Raw genomic sequence first — 5287 nt, 5'->3', positions numbered from 1 at the left:
AGCTTCATTACACTGGCTCCCAGTATGTTTTAGAATTGACTTTAAAATTCTATTGATCACTTTTAAAGCTCTTCATGGCCTCTCGCCTTGTTATATTTCTGAACTTTTAGTCCCATACACACCAGCACGTACCTTGAGATCCTCGGGCAGAGGTCTGTTGTCTGTTCCAGAGTCTCGACTGAAAACTAAAGGGGACAGAGCGTTTGCTGTCAGGGCCCCGAGGCTCTGGAACAGCCTGCCTGAGGAAATCAGGTCGGCTGAGTCAGTGAACTCTTTTAAGTCCCTTCTTAAAACATACTTTTATAGGAGAGCCTTTCCCGATTTTATTTGACTTTATTTTATCCCTTTTATTTTATTGTATTTTACTAATTTTATATTAATTTTTCATGCTCTTATCTTGTTTTGTTTTTTTTGTATTATTCTTTACACTTGTTAAAGCACTTTGTAACTTGTTTTTGAAAAGTGCTCTACAAATAAGGATTATTATTATTATTATTATAAAGGAAGTGAAGGGCTGGACTACAAATGAGCGGTTTTCAAGCGGTTCAGAGCAGAGTTTTCTGTGGGGGATGGGAACTCCCTTTGGGCTGGACTTTGGGCTTTTTCACTTTGCAAACCTGTTACATACACAAAAAAAGATATAACTCAGTAAAGGAGAGGGAAAAAGCCAAAAAGCATAATACCACCTCTTTAATGCGTTAGCTGCAGTGAATCTGTCTGTCCTGCTAACCCAGCTGGGATGTGCATCTTGCTCTTTCTGTGTTTTAGTTGTTTGGCAGACTTTGTCTCTGAACAATGTTAGAGTGAAATACAACTTTTGCTTGAAAACCTCCGACCGGCCACAGTGTTTATAAACTGCACCTCGGAAAATATAACCACGTCGCAAAGTGCATGAAATTAAACTTGCGCATTCCAGCAGCAACATAAGTTGCCAGACAGGACACAGGTGTAATGGCAGTCCACATAGCAACTCATCATTTTAAATATCATTCTAAAACAAGACAGTAATTATCTGTCTCTCAGTCAAGCTTAGAGCCAACTCTGTAGCCTACTAATGCAAGATGGAAAGCTGTGGATTCACATTGACTATTGATTATTAAAATATTGATTAGCTGGGCAAACATGACAATATCGAAGCACATCTCTCAATAAATAATAAACATCATGTATTCAGTCAAGTCATAATATTTTACATTTGAAAATGTATTAAACCAGTGGCCCTGATGGAGCTGATAACATTAATATCTAGCAAGTATTGTTATCTTTAATTTACAGGTGCTATGCTACTCGTCAGTAGATGCTGGATAATCAAAGCACAGACTCCAGCCTCAGCCAGTATGAGCACAGACCCAGTACAGACCTCTTTAGCAAGTCCCACAGACCCAGGTGAAATACAGGTAGCTTCAGCCAGGAGCCTACTAGCACAACCATAGATGTACAGACAGTATAAGGTACAAGCAGCTCAAACCCTAATGGAACAGTAGATTGGCCCCGGTTTTAAGAGACTATGAGGACTGAGGGAGTGTACAGAGGTCCATTCAAACCAGCTCTGGATTTTTCTAGAAGAGGTTTTCCATTCAGACTTATTACTGTTTTAAAGGAGGAAGGATTGCAGTGAGAGTACTGCTGTGTCAGGTGTGACAGTGCAGCAATGGCAAATTGTTTACATGCCTCACAAGTCAGGTAGAAGGGCCCTATAACAGAATTTTTCTTAGGTCCCAAGGAGGTCAGGACGAGCTCTGGTGGTGACGTAGGTATGTGTGCTTATGATCAGGTCAAAGCCCTTTCTGACATGGCAGTGCCAATAATAATGGGTTGAGCAAGGGAAGCTGGTAAAGCAAATACTAACACATATCATACGCTTTCAAAAATGTATGGGGGCCTCTGCCCCAGTAGAGCTTAATGTCTCACAGCACCCCTTGTGACTTCTATTACCAATTTTATTCTAATGTAATATCTTTTTCCTGTTTTTCTATTAACTCTGTGTGTAGCATGAAGGGGGGTCCAGCTGTATTTAATTTTGCAATCCCGTGTTGTTTAATGACAATAAAGCTGAACTATGAACCTTGAAATTGTGTGGGTTTGACAATAGGCTAAACAGACTTACAGTTAATTTTAAACTGACAAAGACTGGCAAAACTTTGCTCCAGAACACAACAAGAGACGGCTCATCTGCCCTGCGTCTCCTGCTTACCTGCAACCGGCTGACTCCTATCCATCGTTCTCATCCATCCATCTATCCCTCCCTCCCCTCAACCCTCTATCCCTCACCTTTCCATTCCCTCATCCATCACTCTTATCTCTTCATCTCCCTAACCTCGACTCTTATCCCCACATCCCTCGACCCCTTACAGTTCTTCCTCATCCCCACTTCCCTCAACATCTTACTGTTGTTCCTCATCCGTTCATCCCTCCATCTGGATCACTAATACATTATGGCATATTATCTTTGGTCTATTCCCTCCATATCATACAACAAAATATCCTAAATCCATATCTATGGTGGCATGGCCTTTGTAAGTGAATCACATGTTGGCATGTGTATCAGGTATCAGCAAATCATGATTATCAAGTATTACATACTGAATTTCTACAGTGAATAAAATAAATTGCTAATGTTCACAACATAAAATTATTTAACCAAGAGGACTTATTATTATTATTATTATTATTATTATTATTATTAATATTTGCTGAGAGATGTCTATAGATATTGCAAAGTATGTCTAGCTAATCAACATTTTAAATTCAATAATTAATCATTATTCATTGTCAGTCCATTGTTTTTCATCTTTAGCATGAGTCCAGATTTGTAACTAAACCTCGACTGTGAGATTAGTTATTGTCTTATTTTAAAATAATGTGCGCCTTTGAGTGCCATCATGCCTATGTGTTGTCTGGACTGGTCCTCACAGATGTTGCTGCTGGAATGCACAAGTTTCATTTTGTGCATGTGCAATGTGGTTGTCTTTTCCGAGCTTAAGCCATAATAAATAGTTGTAATTTACTCTAGTCACAGAACACAGCCCTGGAAGTGGCGAGCAAGCAATCAAAACACAGACCAAGAGATGCAAGAGTACCAGCAGCTTGTGAGAAGTGCCGTTGTGCTGGAAAAAGTCACAGTACAGACCCACTTTGAGCACTTCTGCCAGCGGAAATCATTGTGATATATATTATTTGTTTTCCTGAACTTGAGATTAAAACCAAAACCACAATCATTCTCTAACCTAACCTTAACCAAGTATTTAGATTGGCTATTCCAAACAACATGTGGAATGCAGGACATGAACTCTTGTCTCTGGTGTCAGAGTCCTGTGCTTTTTAGATCTAATCAACCATGTCTTCTCCCTGTGATTTCTGTACTTATATAAAGATGCTGCACTTCCCATATTGAGGATAAAAAACAATGCACAATCCAAACAGCAATTACATTTTCTTTGGCAAAACAAATGAGTATTATATAAAAGTGTTCTGTAAAAAATAAGGATGGGTTGTGCAACGGTTAAGTTCAGGAAGTAAATGTAGGCAGGAAAGGTCCTCACATGTTTACTGATTCAAATACGTGTCTATGTTCATTTGTGTTAAGAGCAGGGTGGTGTTGTCCATTGACAAGATAAATGCTGACTACCCTGACAGGCTCTCTGAAAAGTAAACTGAGCTGCTGCTGCTCTGAGCAGACCAAGTGCTCACACTGCTGCATCATTATTCATCCCCAGGACTGTGTTCAGATGAAGCTGTGTATCTAATGACGGGCTCTCAGGACATCGAATCATCTACAAGAACGACGGGACTGTAAATGAGTGTGTGTCTGTGTGCCTCTGTTCACATTCTGTATTCATGATGGTGAAAGATAAATGAAGGGAGTGTGTTTGGGTGTGGGGGTTTGAGTGTTTCCTGAGTGTTTGAAAGACTGTGTGTGTATGTGTGTGTGTGTGTGTGCCCATGTGTGTAGGTAGATGCATGTGCACTTTGGAAATGGATCCACAGGAGGAAAGAAAATGCTTCAGATTTTGAAAGCTGATGGCTTGTTGACTAATCTGACTAAACACCTCAGTTCAACAAGAAGAACATTTGTCTTAGCCTTGTGATATTCATGCAAATTTGACTCCTGGAATATTTTTGCAATCACTGTTTTTTTTTTACCCCAAACAGCCAGTTCAGCCTCTGCCATAACCCTAAATTTCAATAGGAACTCCAGTTCTTTGTTATTTTCTGTTTATTAGCTGCATCTGTTTATAAATTGTTGTCATAAAGCTTAAATATTTCAACTTAAGCAGATGCGTCATTTCCTCAATTTGCACCAGCCAGAGAAGAAGCGCATCTGTTTGTGTCCACTCGTGCCTTTTTATTTATTTCAATAACCTTAACCTTACTGCCTCTAGAAATTGCTGCATTTACACACCTGTAGCAGATACAGTCACATAGAAGCACAAAATAAAATATATACTTCATATTCAGTCCAGTCATAAAGCACTAGTAGTAACATGTGTTTCATCTCTGTCCTCCAGCACATTTGATATGAAACAATGACTATGAGGTTTAAAGTGTTGACTTTCAAATTTAAGGATGTTTGAGGGTATACACATATACAGTATATTTGGTGAAATAGTGGGAGGCATAGCCCTTTTTATACACAGTTCTCCAATTTTAAGACAAAGTATCAGAACATTCACCAGTCAAATCAGTAACCCGGCCTAAATCAAATTTATCATGTTATGTTTACACGTTTTCTGTCCCTCCCTTCAGCCTCGGACTTCCCTGCCTTTCCCAGTCATCTGGTCACCACACCAACCTGCACCTGCCTGTACTTCCACATCAGGCCACACCTGCCCCTCGTCAACCCCAGAGTGTGTCTATATACAGGCCTCTCACCTGTTGCCATTTGCCAGATTGTCTATTATGCCTTATATAACCTTCCTACCCTTGTTCTGTTCTGTCTACATGCCATGGTTTCTGTATGTTCTTGGATTTGTCTGTTGCCCGCGCCACCTTCAGACTCAGTGGCTGAATTACATGATCTGATATGAATGTAGAAGAATTTCAAATAAAAGCTGACTCAGGGTGTGGGTGTGATGATGGGCCCATCATACATGGTTACAGCTGTGGTGGGGGATTGGTAAAGTTTTGGGAGTCATTTAACTGGCACCAACTGGGTCTATTATTACAAGTAGATTAATGGCTTTGATGCCAACAGAGCTGATAGTAACATTGTAGCAGATAAGGGTACTGATTCATCACATTTCTAGCTTGTAGTTTGATTGTACTCAAGGTGGGTGAGAGTGATCAT

The 5287-nt window shown here is 39.9% G+C and overlaps 1 long non-coding RNA gene across 1 annotated transcript in view; it reads left to right on the top strand.

The window, feature by feature from the left end:
• The window catches only part of LOC123962466, an 11626-nt gene extending 6564 nt beyond the window's left edge, over positions 1 to 5062 (top strand). The window contains exon 2 of the long non-coding RNA XR_006822944.1: positions 4747 to 5062. This is a non-coding gene — a long non-coding RNA (uncharacterized LOC123962466). The remainder of the gene's footprint in view (positions 1 to 4746) is intronic.
• The last annotated feature ends 225 nt before the right edge of the window (positions 5063 to 5287 follow it).

The sequence above is a fragment of the Micropterus dolomieu genome, linkage group LG22 (genome assembly GCF_021292245.1).
Source record: "Micropterus dolomieu isolate WLL.071019.BEF.003 ecotype Adirondacks linkage group LG22, ASM2129224v1, whole genome shotgun sequence".
NCBI classification, from domain to species: domain Eukaryota; kingdom Metazoa; phylum Chordata; class Actinopteri; order Centrarchiformes; family Centrarchidae; genus Micropterus; species Micropterus dolomieu.
Note: the sequence above shows the minus strand (reverse complement) of the source record. Positions and strands in the feature narration are given on the sequence as shown.